Genomic DNA, 22,560 nt, shown 5'->3' on the forward strand with positions numbered 1-22,560 from the left:
AAATGTAGCACAGTATCTGTTCTGACTAGTACTTGGCTAAATAAATCTTGGGAATAAATTCAGTATAAACCCCCAAATAATATTTTTAAAAATCTGTTTGCTGAAACAAGTAGTCTAAGAATATCTGAGTATAAAATGTTCTGTGGGTAGTTTTTAATTTCAAATGAGTGTGGTGAGTGTGGGGCACTTTTTTTTTCTTTTTTTTCTTGATTTAAAAGATTTTTAATTTTTTTTTAAAAATTGATAAAGTATTAAATATTAAAGCAGGGTTCTTGAATAAACATTTATTAAGATGGCAGTTTGGGTCAAATTTTGATGGGGTCCTCTGTTTTTAGTTGTTAATGCTATTATAAAATGCAATTGTGTAAGTCAGATGTGTTTGTTTCTTCTCTTTACTTTTTTTTTCAGACATCCGTCCAATATATTATTTATCTTTAGGTAACGGCATACTTCATTTATTTTTTAAGATGGCTGCATATCCATCTAACATGCTTCGTGTTCTGTACTCCTTTACATTCAGAAAATATGTAAAGGTTGCAGAAACTTTGAACAAAGATGAGTAGGTACCAGCTGGCTATGCTGAGTAGCAACTCATTCAGCCCTTTGAGCTGTCCCTGTATCGTCTACCTCCCAAGAGCTTGAAACCAGTGATACCAGCATGGCTCTAAAGGGTGATGGGATAAAGAGGATTCCTGAAATGAAAGCATAAATACTTATATATTAAAGAGATTTACTTGCTTCACTTTCAATATGGCTTAGGATAAGTAAGGAAGCCTGGCTAAATTTAAACAGATGAATCTCCGTCTCCCTTTCTAATTCTTCAGTGTCTGCCTGAACAAAGATGGAGGTGTTGGATGAACTGTACTGTTAGGAAGAAAAAGATGTACACACGGAGGAAGATTGTAACAGCATTTTGGATACAGCATGGATATATGGTTCAAACACAGGCAGAGGGGTCACAAAAGACTACCTGTATCACAGGAGGTGATATTGGCAGAAGTTTTATCTGTAGAAGGTGTTTGAGAGGAATGATAAGGAGCTGAGTTGTGAACATATATTAAGCTTGAGTTTTCTGGAGAGAAAATCAGGAAAAGAAGCAGTACCATATGGAGGCAATCAGGAGTAGGTGGATGGGTAGACATGCTTATAAGCCATTGCTGTGCAGATGCTAGTTAAGATGGTGTGAACAGATGACATCATCCTCAAAGGGTAGATAGGGAAGAGTGGGCAAAAAGAGCCATGTGCAGGCACCCAGCATAAACAGAAAAATGTGCTGTTCTTATACCTGTTTCTGTGTCAGAACAAATGGAAGAGAAAGAATTTGACTGTTATTTTGGCTTTTAGGACAGTGAAAAGTGAGGAGAAAGGATAATGAAAAGGTAGAAATATCAGGGAACAGCACGAGTCCTGAACCAGGAAACTAGTGGTGAAGGGTCTTAGGACTGAGAATGGCAACACAAGGGGAGAGGGAGACCCAGATGGTGACAGAGAATAGAGCTGTGAAGGGTTGAGACTGCTGGGTCTGATGTGTGTGTGGGGGAAATAAATGCAGAGGTAGGAGCTTGAAGAAGAGTGGAGCATAAGGGAACAGAGGCATGTGGTTGTAAATAGACACTGATACACAGGGGTAGAGATAATGGCAACTGCCATAGCATACACCCGTTTTAATTCAATTCATGAGTCATAACTCTCTGTTAGAATATGTTTTGCTGGGAGCAGGAAGTCCAAAATTTGAAAGTTGTAGTGCATTTCTTGGTCCTCTTCTGTCTTTTATCTGCTGTCTTTCTACACAAAGGAGGTAATGTCCTAGCATTAACTGTTGCTGCATTCCAAAATGGTGGTAGGTCATCTGTAGACGTGGAGGTCTAAACTCTGCTGGTGAGTTGGTAAGATCACCCTGAATGCAGCTTCTTGCACTGCAGTGCTTACTTTGTTAAAAAGACTCGTCAGGATCACAAGGTCCAGCAGAGCCAAATGAAGTACTCAATTCTGTTTATATCATTCAGATGTTTATATCAGAGTCCTTGATTTTGGAGCTTTAGCATTCTCTTAGCGTGTTTTAGGGTTTAACTTTACATAAAACCTACTGCAAACTGTCTTAACATCCAGGTGTCACAGGTGTTCGTGAAGATCTTTGCTGGCACAGTTGGGTGACTCTGCTCACTTCTCTTGTTCTCTGCATTGTTATTTTTTCAGTTTCTACGATTCTGCTGCTGAATGCTTCAGCAGCACGTTCTTTCTTTGTACTGCATGTCTTGTTTCCTAGTCTGAATCTTGCTGCTCATTTGGTGACTGTTTAGAATTTTACTGCTTCTGGGTCTAAAAGTCGTGTATTCTCATATTTGCAAGAGACATGGGCTCCTAACTCATACAAATGTTTTAGTGACACACAGTGTCTTGAGAGCTTGAGTTACTTTTGAAAATGAATATTGTGTGATTTTGGACATCTTGCCCTGGGATTGTTGTTCAGCATTATTTACATGGTGTATCTGCACAGTTCCAGATGGATAGATCCTTCTGTACCTTGCACTTACCTACTCTGGGCTTTGTAATGCCCAATTCTAACATAGCTCTTCTGGATATTTTATGGTTTGTATCTGTTCTAGCAGCTTGTGATCCATATCTAAAATGTGTTTCTTACCTTGTTGCATCTTAGTTTCCTCAGTAGTCAGTTGCAAAGAACTTTGTTAAATGTTGAAAATCGTATCAAGGAAAAAAAGCTGTGGATAATAGCTGTTTGGGTTTGGGAGTTGCACTGATGTGTCCTTGTTATCCTGAATCTGTAACTGTGTTCTACTTTACCTGATACTGAAATTATGGCTTGCTGGCCTGGATCATGTTGCAGCATGCTTTTGTGTTGAAAAGGTGTAAATCTGATTCTTGTGCAGTACACAAGTTCTAGTCATAAAGGTGTTTGTTTTAATTTAAGAGTGATATGCTGAATAGATGACAAAAAAGTCTGCTAGAATTTGTACATAAGTACCATTCTGAGTCAGATGATAACACAGTCTTTCTTTTGGCACAAGTACTTTATTCTCATTTCTTTATTCTATTGAGAACCGTTCGAAGGCTGTTATTCCTTTCCGGTAGTAAAGACTGACATCCACAAAATTAATTTTCCATTCAGAGTCCTATTCTTAATGCTTATTTTTCCTCTCTTATTGTTGATTGCCATACAGCTTGCTTTGTTTTGTTATTTTTTGTAATTACTTATTTAGGTTGGGGTTTGAGTTTTTGTGCCTTTTTTACCTCCGTATTTCCCTTGCCAGAAAATAGTCCTGCACATGGGACATTGCTGATCTCGATTTCTCCATTTTAGAATTACATCCATAGAAAAATATGGATTTTCCAGATTTATTATAGGTTGTTTCACTGTGCTTCCTCTTGTATTTGCAAAGGTGAAGATCTTTGGAAGCAACACAAAGACGAGTATTTTTACACTGATATTAAAATATATTTATATAAATACGTATAAATATATTATACATAAACTATATATAAAAATTACTATAATAGTATATATAATTTGTATTTTTCCATATAATGTAGATATATACATTTTTCAAGATGCAGAGTTCACGTTAGTGTCCTGAGTATGGAAAAGTTAGCTACTTATGCCATGAAATAAGAATGTCTTATGAGATTCATTTGGGTTTGTGTAATTGGTAGGCACAGGTTATTTGTTCAGTAGTATTCCATGTTAGTTCAGCTGTTGACCTTTTCAGCACTGCAAAGTTCTGTACTCATGAGGAAATGTGTAAGTTACAGAATGCCATTTAGCTATTTAGACCGAAACTGTATCTTCTTTTAATTTTGCACAATAAGGTGATACCAAGGAAAAGTTGCAAAACAAGTACTGGTTATCATTCATATGTCGAGAAGGTATCCTTTTCATATCATAACAGTAAATTTGGTTAAGTGATATAGCTAAATTATAGTCTTGGTGAATTATTGCACAATTATTTTAGTGAAAATTAAAAAAAAAAGTATTATCAGTTATCCTCAGGAAGAAAGTATGGCTGGTAAATCTAATAGTAATTTAAACAACATCAGTCTAACTCCAGCCTTTCTCCATGGAGGTGATTTGTCCTCTAGTATAAACATTCATAGTTAGTGGTGCTGCATCTTGTAGTAGATATTGGCAAATTTTAGTTAACTCTAAAATTGAAGATGTTTTTTCCATTTTTCTTGAAAAAATCCTGTGAATTTAGTTTTTCCTTCATTAAAATTGTGTTTTGACTACTCTGAGAATTTGAGAGATTTCTGTTTTTGTAAAATATTCTTAGCTCTAAGTTGGCGATTGCTACTGAGTCCTAGTCAGGGTTTCCATTATTATGGAAAGGCTTTTGGAACTTCTGGCATCATATAATTTGCATTGCTTTGAACATACAAAGAAAAAGCCACCTGCTTGCATTGTGTGAGCTTGTTAAAGTGTGCCTGAAAGAATGTTGATTCCCAAAGTTGGAAAGTAGTTTAGCACCGTAGCTGGAAAGTGCTGGAGCTGCAGTCCTTACCCTGTGTGACTGTAGAATGAGGAAGTATTGCCTTGAGGTTTGAAGTCCCAGATGGTTGCTTACCTTGCTTTCATCAAGGTATTTTGTATGTTGAAAGAAGTTTTTACTATTATTCCCTGTTGCTGGGTGGCTGCGTCTCCGAGTCCTATCTCCTGATGGCTCTGTGCTAGTACATCGCAGATCAGCATCTATGTAGACATGTCAGTGAGCTTGCTGCCTGGCTTATTATGGTGCACTGCATTCATTGGTAGCTGAGCTTAAAATGCAGGGTTTAAACTTCAGGATCTGGTTCAGGATCCTCCATCACATATCCTTGTTGCTGTGAATGTCATGCCTAGTCCAGTATGTGGGATGGGCAGCTGGAGCAGCACTAGATACCCTGTTAAAATCCCCTAATGCAGGAGTTTGGTTACAAACCTTCCTGCTGTAATAGCAGTTCCTTTATGTGGAATTGCTAATTTTAAACAAAATGAGAAAAGATTGAGGGTTTTCTGTAGAGTTGTTCATCAGACATCTAGTAATTTTTTAAAATTGGAAGGGAGTACCATTTTCTTTTAATTAAGACAAACTGTTCAGATGGCATGCCTACTAGTGACAATTCTTCTGGATGAAATTAAGGGACAAGTCTTATGATCTAAATTGCCCATCAGTAAAGCGCGAACACAACATGAATAGTTATCACATAAATTGTGTCCCTTTAATTTTGTTAAGATCACCCACAGTGCAAGGTTTACTACTAGGGTGACTTTATACATTGCAGTCTTGCTCAACTCCTTGGCTGACTTGGTTTGAAGAGCTACAAAAAGCATGTGAAAAAGATCCAGTAGGCTTACTACCCTTAAAGTCAAAGTTCAGTGACCACACACAGTAGCTCTGCATGTTTCCACATAATTGCAGTGACAGGAGCATACTTTGCTTTCTTCAGACAACGAAATAAAATCTGTGGATGGTAGTTAGATTCCCTTTCTTCTTGTGAATGACAGATGTAAGTGGTTAAAACCATGTTAGCCTCTGCATCCTGTTCAAATGTAGGAAGTTGTTCACATCAGTCTGATAGTGGTGAACTAAATTAGTGCAGTGTGTTGGATTCGCATTTATTCTGCTAAAAAAAGTATTCAGTTGATGTGCATTTTGATCTAAATTGAGATTCATGTTGTATCATATTCAGTTTATTTTCTTTCTTCCTCTGTTGTTTGGGTTCAGTCGTTTTCATAATCTGTATCCGTAATATAGTTTATTTTTTTAATTGATTATTGAAAAATACCTCTTACTTTCTTAAGTGGATAAATGAAAGAGAAATATAATACTCTTCATATTTCGGGTTTCTAAAACCCTTTCATATTGGGATTTTTAAAAACATATATATTGTAGCTCTAGAGTCTAACATAAATGCCTAAACTGTGTTAAAATGCATGCATGCGCATGCATATGAAGAGCTAATTTTGTCTGTGAAGCCTTTCAAATATCAAGGATTTTTGTGCCTAAACCATAGTTTCAGTTTTTTTCCTTCTTCTAAAGTATTTTTAACTTCACTGCATAATTGTTGTCTTTGAAATCACTCACTGTTATACTGAAGCAAACCAGAACTTGTATGAAAAATGCTTTCATTTGCTGTTTTTGGGAGAAGGCTGAGAGCAGTAGTGTCAGTGGTATGTCTGAGAAAGGAAATACTGTTTTGTTTTGTATGTGGTTGATGCCTGGAAGTGGCTTTGCAGTCATTAGGCTTGAAGCCTACATTTTATTTTACTAATAAAATCTTGAGAAATTGAAAGTGGTTGAAAGTGTAACATTTTTATTACACTGATGGATGATGAGCAAGTACATGTTTATGGAGAAAAAACTTGTCAAATTCTTCATCAGCCTTCACTGATGTTCTGTGTAATAAATTAAAGCTTACAGGTAGAATGAGTTGCAGTGATAGGAGCTATGAAGTGTAGTTGGAGTAAGAAAGAGGAAAAATGATTTGCATTATTTCTGGTACCTTTCGAGGTAGCTCCAGAAGCTTCACTATTACAAGGTAGGCTAGCAGCTCTTCAAATTGATAGCTTTGGTTAGGAGCTCCTGGAGGAAATGTGGGATATGGAATATAGCAACTGAAACAACCGAGCAACAGGAAAACCACGTGAGTTATTGCATACTGACTCTGCCTGTTACCATGCTGTCTTTCTAAAAAAGAAATTGCTGTTCTGATACAAGTAGAGGTCTTTTCTAGTTCTTATTCTTTCCACAGTAGATACGGTGCCCAGTGAGAAATTACTCCATCTGAGAGTCAGCTGGATACGGAGAACATTATTTCTCTTATTAATCAAGCAGATTAGTTTTAATGCGAGGAAAGAATGAAAGGAAAGGAGAGTCTGCCCTTTGAAAGTGGTTACTATTTTAAGCTTGCTGGTTGTTAGATTGGAAATGTTTTTCTTTAAAGTTGTTTAATGTTGTAATACCTTTTCTTCTGTCTTGCTCTTGAAGGAGAAAGAAAAACTCAGCCAGCCTTTGCTGTTTCCCTCCCCCCCCCCGGCAATTGTTTTTTTCCCTGCAGTTTTTTCATATATTTTTCAGAAATTTATTTTGTTCACCACCATCCAAAAAATATAGGCATCTACCTGTTCATTGGATTCTTGCTAATACCTTGTTTAACACTTCCACTCCAAAATATTTAAACTGGCATTATCACAATAAGCAGTACAGGTCTGGGGTAGAATACTTCAGTGGGGATTTTCTGGGGATTTTTGAGTGCATCTGTATGTAAGGACTCTGTGGCTCTTTGGACTGTCAATTCAATGCATACCTTGATAAATGTTACAGGCTGTGATGATAGCAAGTACTTCAGACAGTTCGTGAGAGTATAAAAGCCACTCTCAGTAATCTTGAAGCCTGTAGGCAAAGCAGCTATTACAGTGTACTCGGGGGCAGTAAAGATTGATATTAGACACAGAAGTTTTGTTTATATTCAGTACCCTTAATCTATAGCAAATTTATATGGACAGTTAGAGATAGGATTAACATTTAAACTAAGGATATTAGCTGCTTGTCCAGTGTCCATGACTGCAATTCCTGAGCATCCTGTATCTGCATCATAGCAGCTTCACATTATTCTGTTTTGTAGAAAAACAGTTCAGTTATGTGCTAGAAGCCTAGGGCGGATCTGGAAAGCCTGTCTGTATTTCATGAATCTATCCAGTCTCTATAATACAAAACCAATTTCTTTTTGAAGAATGCACAGACTATAGAGATTTTCCACATTTATTCTCTTGGCAGGTCTTTAAGCACAGATTTTTTATGTCTAAGTAGACTTGACAAAGAAAGTTAGGCCGAGGCAATGCTTTGGAGTAATAAGGAGAGAATTGGGGTTTGAGTGGAAAAATACTTCATCTGTGTATCTCTAAGGACATTAATTTATTTTTTTTCTAAAGTAAAGTAATGTATTGGCAAAACCAGAATATAAATTATTTCTTGCACTAACTTTACTTCTGTCTAAATTGCTTTAAGCCCTCAACTGCATTGGGAGGGGGGTGGGGGAGTAAAACAAACCTCCAGAACATGCAAATAATTAATGAGATTTTAAAAAACATATTGATGAAGCACTATAGAGTTCTCAGCTTCATCATCTAGCTTTTTGAAATTAAACTTCCCCCCCTATCTCTAAGGAAACAAGCCTTGCAGTATGCATGGAAGATTATTAAACACAGGAAAAAAATACAGAAACATGTTTGGAGAATATTTCACCTCGATTTTGACTTTGGAGAGTTGTTGCTTCCACCATCAACTAGGAAGTTAAGTGTAAAGATACTTGATAAGCAAAACCAATAAACATATAGGACCTAACAGTTAAACAAATCAATATTATGAATGGAACAAACTGGTTATAGTGCTTTTATGTGTGGTACTTTGAGTTGTGCCATACTGAAAAATCCTTTTCATTATTCTGTAAGTGCTTTGTATTTTGGTGCATTTCTGCTTCTCTCATCCTTCCCAATACCACCTGTATCTTATGCGTCTGTGTGATGTGGCAGGAGGAAGAAGAAAAGACATCTATTTAGGATGAGCCAGGCATGGAGTTAGTAGCATGAATATTTGATGAGAACTAAAGGAGTCACACACAAGGACAGGGAAGTTGTTGTGAGAATTGCTGTAAAGGGTGACTGAGCTACTCTTCAGATTTCTTTATAAAAGACTTCATATAGATCATTTTTTTAATGATCCTTTTCTATAAATGGACAAAGTGTTGAGTGTTGAATTTTATGGTCGCTTTTGTACAAAACTGCTAAGAGCTCAACTTGTAAACCTTTTGGGGTTCTGAAAAAATTTGTCAGCAATATCAATATCAATATTTCTTCACTTTGGTATCAGAATGTAATTCCATTGGGTACAATTGCCATGTATGGCAATTTGCTGGATAGCATCCTGTGATCAGCTGGGCACAAAATTGCCTTGAGCAGATTTGCGCATCCACAACACAAAGAAATGAGAATGGAAATGGGATTGATCCCAAAAATTCCATGGACCAGCAGCTGCAGAGAGAACTGTGGACTGTAGAGAGTCCACATAAAATTGCTAATCTGTAATTTTAAAGCTTTGTTTAAATCTGTGATTACGATGCAAAGTTTATTTTTCTCTTTCTGTACTTGCCTGAAAGCGTCTATATTTTCAAAGTATGTTTTAAGATTACCGAGAACTGCTAGTCATAGATGAGGAAGAAATGAACTCACCAAATCACTAATCTTTTTAATTTTTTAGATTCTTTTCAGAAATACATCCAGCTAATATAATTTAATATTCTGTTTTTGTGCAGAGTCTTGGCTAATGCATCTGTTGAATGAATAAATAAATGGGAAGAAATGCAGTTTTAATTCTGGCAAAACCTATTTTTGTTTTTTGCTTGTGAAATTGGCAGTAATATTTTACTCTGGGATGGTATTATTGGTTACTGACACAGTGGAATAATAGTAGCAGTTAGAAATAAATTTGAATGTAGTTGAATTTTATAGCTTGAGCTTTTATTTATTATTTTTAAGTAATTTTAGCACCTGCAAAATAATGCAAGATTCTGATTTCTCATTTGACAAATATTATACATTCAGATTAATGTATAGCTTCTAATCTCCACTGATTACTATTATCTAGGAAGTGCTTGTTAGATGTCAAAGCAGTGAACACTGAGCAGGTCACAGATTGGGCCAGCCTGTTCTTTGACTGAGGCTCAAGAAAGCAGTCAGGCAGCTATTGTTTTACCCTCTGAACAGAAAAAATGTATTCCTTTGACTGCCTTTTGTCTTTTGAATTCCTACTGAGTTAGTAATTTATTTATTTGTTTTGATATTTGAATGATATTTGAACTTTTAATGAGGAAATTCTGTTATGCTGCTTCTGAGAGAAGAAAGTTGTGTCCAAATAGTTTTAATTGCAGTACCCAACTCTTTGCTGTTCAGTTTAGCTGATAAATACAGGGCTGCTCAAAATGCCTGCTGTGTCCGCCTCCCGAGGGCTTCTTTGCACTGTTCTGGATCCTCTACCAAACCTGGGATTTTGGGGTGCTGATTCAGCTGGCACAAGACAGTCTTGAGTTGCTCTGGAGGAAATCTGTGATTGCTTGACTTGATTCAAAGTGCTGTCACCACTGCCACTGACAGGCAGCACTCACTGTGGGGCTGACTTGTTCAGCTGAACAGTGTGCACAGACTTGTTATCCTGTAACTCCTGTGATACCTATGCCATGGTTGTATTTGTGTGAATGTGTAAATGTATATAAAAAAGTATGTAATATTTATAACATTGACTCAGTTCTCTAGAAGTGGTACGAATTTGCACTCTTTCTGACAACAGAAACAGTGTAAGTGTTGCATTCTCCAAATGGAGATTCTCCAGTGCATAATGCATTCTCCAGAGTGGAATCCTATTTGCAAAAGGTACAAAGAACAAATGCTGAATTTAAGATCATTTACCCTTAGGCCTGAGGCTTTCCAAACTGAGCTTTTTTTTCCAAGGATGGGCCTGCTGCAATGGCAATGGAAAAATAAGTTCAAGCCATAGTTTGAGTGGATTTTGAGTGGAATTAGCAAAGTCTTTCTTTTGGCATTTCTTCTGTTAAAGTGTATCAGAAGTAGTATGATTATCTGTGTGGGGATTGGGAAGGAGAAAAGACAGACATAAATCTATTTACAGTACTAGAATCAATCTCTGCTGAAATTTAGATTTTGTAAAAATTAAGTAATGGCGTTCCTGTCTTTTTATAGTTTTAATCTGAAATAATATCATAGAATTGTAGAATCATTAAGGTTGGAAAAGACCTCTGGGATCATCAAGTCCAACCTTTGACCAAACATCACTGTGTCAGCCAAGCTACAGCACTGTCATGTCTGGTTGTTTCTTGAACACTTCCAGGGATGGTGACTTTACCACTTCCCTGGGCAGTCTGTTCCAATGCCTGATCACCCTTTCATTAGATTAATTCTTCATGATTTGGGATTTTCATTTGTGTAACCAAGCCAGTTCCTAAAGTTCAAAAAAATTACATAGTAGAAGATGTTAGAAAGTTCTTTTCTTCACCTTTCCCATTTTGGTAGACTTCATAACTCTCCTTTTCTGCTCATGGGTAGAAATAAGTCAAAGGAAAAAGCACCTGGGGAAAAGTTAATTAATCAGCTGGGCATGGATGAAACAAACATTGGATGAAATCCCAGGACAGTATTAGTTAGGAGACAAAGAATGATGCTTCTGTTGCAACACTGTTCACAGGACTTGTGCGGTAACATGTGGGGTTAAATGTAAACTTGTTGCTCGGACAAGTTACTTGGTGTTCAACTTCTTCCCTTTATAAAAATGCTTAAAAAGGTAGCCAAAAATGCTGTGAGATCTAAAGATGGCCACTGTAGGCAAGTGCTGTCTTCTAAAAGTTATTAAAAAATGTAGTCTCTGTTGTGTTTGAGCAATTTTAAAAACTGCAACCTTGCATGATGAATGAAAAGCAGTAGGAAAAATCATTTCGCTTTCAAGCTTCATGCATCAAATGCTCTTTAAATCTCATGAGAAAGTGCTGTAGCAATTGGATCTGAATGTGGTGCTTTCCTTTCCTTGACTGTCTAAAAGGTGAGCATCATTGGCTGTGTAAATATACAGCTTTAAAGACCTGAGGAAAAATTACTGTGAAAAACAAAATCTGGGTAGGCTCAAATACTGCAACTTCAAGACAAGATTTTGAACAAAATGTACTAAAACTAGTTTTAAGTAATTCTCCCTCAATAATAATATACAAATCTCCGTGGTACCCCACCACCTTTCATGGAGAAAATGGCAGTGAAGAAAAAATTTTCACCACTCAAAGGATCTTTTACAGTTACAATTGTTGGAAAAAAATTAACGGCCAATGAAACTCATATAAAATTTCTTTTTCATTATTTATTAAATATTAACTTGTTTGAACTGTAGACTGTCCTTCATCATTACCTACAGAGTGGCACTTTACTCATACTTGAAGAAGGAAACATCTGAGTGTAAACCGTTCTGTGTTGTTGCACATGGTTTTAAAATGATCTGAAAACGTTGTATTTTCTCTGGCTCTTTTTAGGCTTTTTTTTGCTTGAACTTATATTAAAGTAAGCATGACTGAAGAAGTGGTGTTGAAGTCATGCTCTCCTTTCTGTTTATAATCTAGATATGATCTTTAATAGATAAAAAAATATTAATTATTGCACTAGTACCCATAATTACTAGAATGAATTCACTGCTGTCTGCCTCAAGCTTAAAAACCTGCTTTTGTGGTTGCTCATGGTAATATAAGAGACAAAATTATAATTCTGCCGTTGTGAATATAATGAATACTGCTCCTATCTGTATTACCAAGGCACGCACATCTCTCTGGTGAAATGTAAAGCATGATGTTGACTTTCTAGTAAAAAAGTAAGTATTACAGGTATTTCTCTTATTGGTGTGTGCAAAATGTGAATAAATCGGATCTATGGTGGAATTTTCTTTATTTAAAGTGTCTATCATACTGTTATGCCACACTTGCAGTTGCAATAGTTATGCATTGAGTTATAAGTAGAGTGATCTGGTTCTCAGACTGAACATACCAGGCTGGATTTTGAATCAATTGGAGCATTTTTAAGTTTGGAGAAGTTTATTTTTAATCTCCAAGGGAATTCAATAGGCAAAGATATCTGACAGTTTCTACTTTATGTTTATTATAACTATATGTCATCTTGGAGAAATCCTTTTTTATCTTCATTTGTGGACAGATTAAATAAATTGGCAGCTTGCTTAGGTTCAGACAGGATCTAAGAAAAGCAAAAAGAAAAGGCAATTCTGCCTTGGAACTTTACTCAAGCCCTTTCATCCGTCTGTGAATTGCAGTGAATGGCACTTTTTTCTTCTTTTTGATCTGAAGCTTTATGTATAAAATAATGGTCTGCTGTTCTATAGCAGCACAGAAATCAGGGTTATGAGCCTGATTCAGAGAAGGGGTAGATGGAAAGAAGAACTGGTACACATACCTGTAGAAAGAAAATAGTTACGGTGCTCAGTTTCCCTGGATAAGTGATCCCACTTGAGAAGGCACGACTGCAGTGATCCCACTCCTAGGGAAGTTCTCTGAATTCTTGCTTGGAAAATAACAAGTCCTTGAACTCCTGAAGTTTCTGTGCTCGAGCTTCTGTTTCTAGCCCCAGTTTCAGGCTTGAAAGTCTGAGCTGTGAAAGTTTTGGTTCACCGGTTTCACAAATTCTGAAGTGCTACTTATTTAAAGCAGGTTGAGGTAGTTGCACCAATGTATTATGTAATGTTATACTCAAAAAGATTCTCCCCACCGAGGTACTCAAAAGAGAATTTGGTTTACATCGCTGTGTTGTAACGCGTAACAGGTGACCTACTTTTGTACTTTCTACATGGGGACACAAAGAACAACACTGTATGTATGTGCCTTGAGATCTTCCTACACATTTCTCTGTCCTTTCTTTCTTTAGCTTTTTCTTCCCTTTTTTTTTTTGTGTTCTGTGCCCAGAAATGAGAGACTGAAATAAAACAACTTAAGAATTTTTTCATTTGATCTGTGTACAAAATGTGCATAAATTTCTATATAATGTAATCCTAAATGTTCATTTTCACGTCTTTGAAAATAAAAAGGTTTGTTGTTTTTTTTTTTAATCTGTGTCTTACAAATCCCTCTGCAATTGTTTGATTTTTACGTTTTTTTCTATGTCTCATAATTTAAAAAAAAATACTTGCGTCTTTTTATTTAGTTTTTACGTTTTTTTTTCTTGGCAAGGGAAGAACTTGACTTTTGCATGATTGACTGTGAAAAATGTATTATTAAAATTGATACATGTAAAATGCTGTTAAATGTATAGTTTAAATTACACTTTTCCGCTTGCACTGGCCTTTTCTACTTTGTAATAAAACATACTATTGTAACCAAGTCAGATAGCAGAAAATTTTCAGGCAGTAATGTTTTTCAGATTTCATGGCATCTGTTCAATTGGCATTTATGAAGCACTTTTAGATCCCGAGATGAATGAGGCTGTATCAGTGTGTGTGTGAGATGGCACGCTTCGAAGGAGCAGCATGTCTAAATAAATGCATCTTGGACTTTTATAAATTCAGTTGTACACAAACCATCCTAAGTAAAATAGCCTATGAAAAACAAAACATAAGCGTTAAATTCCTTGGATGCCTCTTATTGGGAAAGCAGGTTTGATAAAGGCACAATATGTTGCAGGCTTTATTTCACAGTTCTGCCAACACGAATCCAATCTGAGCTAGAGCACAGCTGCTATTCCTGCCGGTCCTCCTCTCTCTCCTGATGGAGCTTGATCAGCTCTCTTTGTTTTCTGTGTTCTCTTAAAACGAACGCTGTTTAATGATCATCACTAATGAATTAGTGATGTCCTGTTCAGGGACTGTTATTTATAGAGAACTTTCCCCCAGCATTAAAATATTATTCACTGACACACTATAGGGTAAAGTAATGAGGAAAAATAGATGTGAAGTTTAAGATGGATTGTGATGGATAGAAATACATAGAGAAAGCTAGATGTTCTTACAACAATTGTGCTATTCTTTTTATCCCTGTAACACAGTTACTCCTCCTCCGCCCCCCACACAACAGATTTGTAATGAAAGAATAGAATCTTGTGCAGGCTGCAACTCCCAGAGGTAAAACCCACAGTACTAGACTTCCATCTGTATAGCCTATTTTGTTTCGGAGAGATTTCATTTAGTTTTCCTTGGTTAAATTAGTCTGAAATACTGTCTTTACAAGTTCATTAAAATTATTCTATAATGGGCGTCTACTATAATTTTTGAAGTTTTATATCCAGTTTCTTGGTGGCAGTTCTTGCTATTTACCTGATGTTCTCGTCATCCTTTCTGCCATATCCCGATGTCTGTTGTGTCCTCTTGCCTTTGCGCTCACTTTCATGGCCAGTAATGTTACTCCTGACCTGTTCTCCATAGACATCTCTTTCTCCCTCCTCTCCCACCCCCGTAATAAAATATTGGAGTAAAAAAAAGTCACCTGTTTTAGTTACATGTACTCGAAGTGGGGAAGGGAATCCTCTTTGGTTGAATAATATATTTTTATAGAATTTAAGAAGATTATTTCACCAGAATACTTATCTGTAATGTTCACATTGACCAAACATAGCCCTTACTGATTAGTAAAGGCTTTTATCTGCTTGGAGAAACCTGGATTTGAACTAAAGCTATACATGTTAAAAAAAAAAAAAGCTTCCCAGGGAAGGGGATGGTGCTTGGTTTTGTTTTTACGCTTCAACCAGCATGTTAAAATGTACTGAATCAATACTTTGAATCAATGCACAAGTATTGGATAGTTTCTTAGGAGCAGTTAGGAGCATAGGAGGCCTAATCCTGATGAGATCTGTGCACATGGATCGTTAAATAACCTGCACACCTGCAGAGGCAAGTACAGCTACAGTGCCGAGTGTGGGACTGGGCACAGGCTGGTGAGAACTTTGCCCTCCTGACACTGAGCGAGCACTGCATCATTGCTCCACACACCAGGAGTGCTCCAGGGGTTAGGGACTTCTGCTCTTCTCTGGCTTGTAAGACAGTGAAGCACTATCCCTCTCCTTTGCCAAGTAATAAATCCCTCTCCCTCTAAAACATGAGCAAATAGCTGAATTAGGTAAGTGAATTACTATTAATATACATGGGATCCACCTAAGCTACTTTTGTGAAGGGCAGTGATTGAGCAATTGAAGAAGGCTGATAACAAGTATTATATAAATAATCTGAATTTGTTTAATTTCCATTTAAAAGTTCCTTTTCTTTTCCCACACAGAGTTTACCCTTAGTGAAGGTATTTGTTTCAATACCAGATTATCTGACACTTTTTCTTCCAATTTTGTTACTTTGTTCAGTTCTGTTTTCTAAAGAATTTCCACTTCTGGTTTGAAATTTTTCAGTGCTTTTGCCACAACTAATGCGTGCGTTAACTTCTTCATATGTTGTAGGCATATGCTAATTAGTGCTAATTCGTTACTGAGTAAATGGAAATCAGAATAAATGCTAACTGCTGAGTAAGATGGTGAAAACTTGATGTCAGTGCAAACCAATACTTTACAAAGTTCTGTATTTTATTGCTTTGATGTGGAGATTCATACACACAGCGGATTAAAGATTGACTTCAGTCTCTGGTTACCTGATACAAATTGTTCTTCTGTGATTGTTTTCTCCTTGCATCTCTGCCGTGGACAGGTACTTGTTCCTTGCATAGGTGCTGATGAATGTGTGTCCAGAGGAGTGAGGGCTTATGCTGAATGATGGCTGAAAGCCAGAGGGGTCATCTTCAGCAGGATGCATGAGTGGGTGTAGGGGGGGGAAGGAAGTGACATGGCTGGGAGATGAGGAAGGGAGAGAGCCATGGCAGCTGGAATTCAAAGTGCTAGCATAAACTGATGTGGAACTGAATCACAAGATTTGGTACCAGATCTCAGTATCTTCCCTTTCTCAAACTCTATATTAAGGTCAGATTATATACAAGTAAGTGTCTGAATCATTACTGTTCCCTGTTTCCCCTGGAGGTCTCTGAAGACTCGGCAAATTCCAGAGGAGTGAGAGAAAGCTGACCCTATGACACAACTCAAAAAGAGTAAATGGAATGACTCTTAACCTGGGCCAGTTGAACATTTGCTTATGACAGAATAATTTTTGACTAATGATATGGGACATAACAAGTAAAAAAGACAATCTGAAATCTAATCAGATTTCCTGAAAATAATTTTTTCCAATTAATTTTTGCTTTATCTCTGTTGTGATAGCATTTTTGAACATTGCACATAGATATGGGGTGATCTGCAAGCTGTGGATTGAGATTGCCATGGTATCTGTTATGATTTTAAATACATTTTTCTAAATGTGGATGAGAAAATTCAAGTAATGAATTTTGCATGGACTCAGACAAGAATTGAGCAGAGCCATTTTGTGAGCAAAGCTTCTGTCTTCCTTTTATCACCCTTTGTCTGTAATTAGAAATGGAGAGTTTAACAAAAGGTAATAAACTAATTTGATTTTTTAAAGCAAGATTACAAGACTGTAAAGCTTAACTGTGTTAACTGTTGAATTCTATAGGCCTTTTAATACATTTTATTACAAAAATATTAAGTAAAAGATAGAAAGACAAACACTGAGCAACTGGAATGGTAAGAGTCAATGGCAGAGCAACTTTTCCTTGTAATGAATGGTTTCATCTTTGTTGTCCTCTTTTATAGAGTTTATTCAACCCCAAGCCTTCCAACCATCTTCATATTTGAGCTGGAAGTCTTTCATGAACATTATATGTTGAAAAAATTGTGGTATAATTTTTTCCCTGAACACCTCTAATTTTATTGTGATTTCCTTGTCCTGTATTTTTGAAACGCTTATATAATTCTTCATTAGCTGTTTTTGCAGCACAAAATACCTTGTCTGTCAGAAGCTGACTTGCAATTCCATTCTTCATCCATCCACCAAGAACCTATTGTTACTTTCTGAATTTATAATTATGTCTTGATGTCATAAAACAGTGTAAGTATAGTACATCTAATATAAGTACTAATGCTATTTTTAAAACTTATGGGACAGGAGAAGAACAAAAGAGAGTGGCAGTTTGTACAGTTGTTGGGTCAGGGTGTAAGGGATTCATGGAGAGGAGCCGTGCTGGGTGAGCAGAAGCAATGAATTGGAGCGAAGCATCAGACAGTTCTCTGCACTTTTCTTCCTTGATCAATATGCAGGTGCTTCTTGGTCATATTGATCTTTTTTTGCTCATTTAATGTACTTTCATTTTATGAGACCTATATAATCATTAAATGGAGTAGTTTGAATTGGGTTTGAATTGTTTTCACTTGCTGTGATATTGTTTTTATCATACTGGGTTCATTTACTGTATATCTATACTTCAGCTGCCATTAAGATAAAAATAGCTCATCTCCAAAACCACGTAACTGTCTGTAGACAAGTGTCCCACGTTAAATCATCTGACCTACTTGAGAAAGTTGCACGGTCTCAGTATCTTTATTTCAGAATGTCAAGTATTGTCCAGTAGTGTTTTTTTGTTATACGTATTCCCTTTTGTTGTCATTGTCATCGTTGTTTGTTCACTCTGAAAACTGGGGAAATACTAACTCACAGCAGAGCAGTTTGATTGCAGTGTGAACTGTGCTGAAGATCAGTTTACTTATAATAGAATTTTTCTGAGCAGCAGCCCATGCACTGCTGTGTGACAGCATCGTTCTTAATCCTCATCTTGCTTTCTGCCTGGCAGGGTGTGCTCGAGGGGCTACCTGGAAATCAAAATAGGTGCCTCTTACAGAGCCCCACTGGTGAACATGCCAGTGTTGTGCTCTGTCAGTGCTGAGAGTAGCTTAGGTCTGGTATACACTAGAAAAGTTTTGCTGTCATGGCTCTTCCTGATAGTCCTTTCAGCATACATGTAGTGGTGTAAAAGAATTTTTGCCAAGTCAGCCTGTATTGGCTCTGGAACGAATGGGATACATTACACCAGCAAAAGCCCTTTTGTGCACTTTTGCTGGTATAAAAATGCTGTAGACCTTTCATTTCATCACCGTTACGGTGCAGTAAGAAAAGTTTGTAATCTAGAGGTGGATTTAATATATATTAAGAATAGAACATAGAACAACTGTGTTGCACTTAGTAAGCAAAGCTAGTAAAAAATACTGGGTGAGTCATAATGAATACTGTGAATCTTTTTTTCTATCCCCCTTTTTTGTCCTCAAAACAATTTGATGGGGCTGGCTTAACAGATGGGCAGAAAACCTATCACTGTGTGTTGGAAAACTGTTTCCAGATGAAGAACAGTTTTCTAAAGTCATTTGTACTCCTTTTCTCTTTGTTCAACATTGACTGAACTAGTCAAAACATTTTAAGCATATTAAGCAATAACATATTAAGCAAGTCTATAAAATAATTAAATTGAAACTAGAAGCTAAGAGTCCTTAGAAATATTTACATTAATATTTGACTTTGTATAAATCTTATGATAACTACTTTTGAATCTTGTAGGAACCTTGTGCTGAAGATAAATTTGTTAAGATTGATGTACTGTTTCATACTGAAATATTTAGATTTATCTCGTAAATTTATTTCTCAATCGAGAATGAGCTATGCTTTCACTTTGCTGCAGATGCTCAGATATGATGAAGCATATGATGTCTCTTCAAAGGGACATTTTGTAGAGTTATTAAGGTGTTTTGTTTTTCATGGACTATTTCAGTTCATTTCCTTGTACAGCAATTGCACAACACTGCTGTGCCTGAATTCAGGTGGAGGTTTTAATGGTTCTTCTTTGTCTGTTTTGGTCCTGGTCTCTGCTATTAAGAACTTTTATGAGTCTGCCCTCTGCATGTTCTTTGGGAAGACCCAGACTCTTAAAATTTATGTAAGGTTAATAGTCTGCATAATTTTGCAGAGTATGAGCAAGTACTTGGCAGAAAGTGCCAAAAAGCTGTGGCAGATTTATGTTATGCTCTGTAGTCTCCGAACAGGTTCAAAGGACACCGTTGATAACAGGTGACTAGTACTACACCATTAAATAACTCTTCTGTGGTGATGAGTCAGGTAGTTACCAATTTCTAAACACATTTGCAAAACAAAATCCTTCAAACACAAGACATTTTGAAGTTTTTTGGATCTGTGATTTGCTGGAATGCTGCTAAAATGTGTATGCAGATTTTTGGGTGTTTTTCTTCCTATCCTCACTGTGTGAAAGGGAGTAGGAGAATCCTGTAATTTATTATACCTCTAGTGTCCAGTAAGTCTCAAGTCCTTGCAGAATCTCCACTGTTTTCCCTTACATGAGAGAAATCTCTGGTCTGCAGTTTCCTTCCCATTAAGATGCTCTCTGTCCTACCTCTGCCTGCAGGCTCTCTCTGCAGTTCTCATCCTTTGATTCCTCTCAAGCCCTCGCTGGAGGGGAGCCAGCAAAGTGATCACTTTCAGGAGGAGGTAGTGAGAGAAGTGTAGCTGAAAAACAGCTCCTTAATCTTTCCTCATAAAGCATGTCACTTCCAAGTGGGGATACTATAGTGTCCTTTGTTATCAGGCCCAGACTTCTCACACTGTGCCCCTGTTTTTTCAAAAAAACCCTTTGAAGATCTATCTCAGCTGCTACGTGTTCTCTGGGAAGGGTAAGGCAGTACTGTGCCTCCACAACTACTGCTGGCTTGTGGCAATGAGACTGAAAAATCTCATGCTAATTATAATGTACGTAATTCCAGATTTTTAGATGCTGTTATCAAGATAAAGTTCGAGAATCTGAACTTCAAAGATCCCATTTAGTTCTCAGGACTTCTGAAAACCTGGGGAATGCAGAGCGGGAGTTCTGTAGAAGTTCAGAAATAGAGAAACAAAATAAAATATACATTCCAACATTGTTTTAGAAAACTTAGAACTGTGCTACGGTTTTTTGAAGACTGACTCATTTTTTAAGTCTTGACACAATTGTTGCTGATGTTTCTCTTCTCTGTCACTTTCTAGGGAAAGAAATGGGGGTTAGGTCTCCCTCTCTTCATCTTCTGCTTCCTCTTTCCTGATTAAGCACCAAATTTACCAGTGTTACTTGGCAGAGGGTAAGGGAGGCTGAGACTCACAGCAATGTGAATGGTTAGTTGGAGAGCACAGGTAAAAATGAAGAACATGCACGCAGTCATTAGACTCCCAAAATATGGGTCCTCAAAGACATACATGAAGCATGGGGAAATATTCTTAAATGTTCTGCTTTATCAGACCAAGGATTTATTTTTCTTTTTCTGTTTTTTATTTCTCTCAGAAATGTACTTCTAGTGGTTTATGCATTTTATTAACTTAACATGATTCTTTCTGTGAGGCCAGACAGACGTCCTTCCTCTTAGTTGCTGTGGGACCTTTGATATTCAATTTCAGTTTTTTTACCTCATTGGTAAAATGACAGTTGTGTTCAGCGTATTTTACCTGTGCAACAGACTTCATACAAAACTCTTGTGTTGTTTCTTGTAGTGTATGAATTTAGAGTGATTATTTGTAAATACCCACCCTTCTACCCCTTTTTTATTTTCCTTTCTTCTTACAAGCCACTACTTATTGTACATGAGAAGATGGAAAACTGGCATTCTCTAAATAAGCCAATGAAATTATTTTCCTATTTCCTGTTATCAAATACAAAATTTTATTATTGAAGCCTGGTGCTCCCAAGGAGTGCTCTGTCTTACCTAGAATGACTTTGAAGACCTGTCTGATTTCCCCTTACTCCAGCAATTTGCCTTGATCCCTAATGCTGCTTGCTGAAGTCAGATCAAACTTAATTAACTTTGTGGTTGAAAATGCATCTTCAGGAGAGTTAGATGAAACTTGTAATTGTTGCTTTCTGGGAAGGTTTGACATATTGAAGTCCAGTTTTCATCCAGTTCATGACAAATAGGCGTTACTTGCTTTTTCCTCCAAAATTATTTCATAACATAATAGAACATAATTAAAATACATTTTTTTCTTTAAATAGAAAGCAATAGCTGCTTCCAAACAGTTACTGAAATGTCTTATAAAATGCATTTAATTTTGAATTCTCATTTATGACAGCATAAATACATGGATTTATAAAAAAGCCAGTGCATTGCAGAGGCTACACTTTCTGTTCTTAGATTCTTTGTGTAAATGAAATGGAAATTGTGTTAAACCGGGAATACTTGTACTCTTGTACTCCTAGAGCCTTATTCCCTCTTCAGTGCTTGCTCTTGGAGACTGAAGGAGCTGAGTTCCATGGGAGCTGTCCCAGCAGCCCCAGGTAGCTGTGCTGGCTGTCACGGGAGGACCCAGAGTTGACAATCTGATGAGTGACTGTGCCTCTCGAAGGACACCACTAACATGAGCGTCTGCCAGGAACTCTACTGCAGCCAGTCCTAATAAGCCCTTTTATTTACAGATATGTTCTGTGTACTGTCTCCTGAAATGCAGTCAGCTAATCCTGCATTTTTAATTACTTGCAATGACTTTAATTGGATCAGAAAACAGAAAGAGATACAGAGTAGTGATGCAGTAGAGTTTTCACTGTGGGAGTTGTCCTGCTGTGAGCTCCCTGTGCCTCCGCTGCCTCCACTTGTGGTGTTGTCACCTGCCTCCCTGCCCTGCTGCAGTGCAGGGCTTGCTGTGATCCAAGTACTGAGAAAGCCATGTTCATTTAAGATCTTCATTAGCTGGGATTTTTCAGTATTTCAGGCTCTCAGGCCTTGCAAAAAGCTGTTTATACTGAGAATGACTGACCAGTGTTGAACCCCAGTGTACTGTTGTGTCTTCCTGATGCTTTTGGAGTAGTTAGATCTTAAGGCTGTTCTGATGTTTTGTGTTTACCACTTTCTCACCATTTCAGCAATCCAGTAAGTACACCAGTGTCTTCAAAACCAAATTGCTTCCTTTTCTAAAGGGCATTTCATAGGTTAGGTTAGCATAGCTGCTTCTCTTGAAGCCAAGCCAACCTTTGTAACTTGCTGGTTGTTGGTGGCTCTGGCTGCTTTACTGGAAGTTGGGTTTGGGGAACCAGTATCCTACAGCAACTATTATTGCTCTTTAC

The 22,560-nt window shown here is 37.1% G+C and overlaps 1 protein-coding gene across 1 annotated transcript in view; it reads left to right on the plus strand.

The window, feature by feature from the left end:
* Positions 1–22,560, plus strand: part of COG5 (component of oligomeric golgi complex 5) — a 178,947-nt gene that overhangs the window by 37,493 nt on the left and 118,894 nt on the right. The gene's annotated exons all lie outside the window — the stretch shown is intronic.

This window comes from Empidonax traillii, unplaced genomic scaffold (assembly GCF_003031625.1).
Source record: "Empidonax traillii isolate 1590-97213 ecotype Southwest subspecies unplaced genomic scaffold, ASM303162v1 scaffold277:size2070623, whole genome shotgun sequence".
NCBI classification, from domain to species: Eukaryota; Metazoa; Chordata; class Aves; order Passeriformes; family Tyrannidae; genus Empidonax; species Empidonax traillii.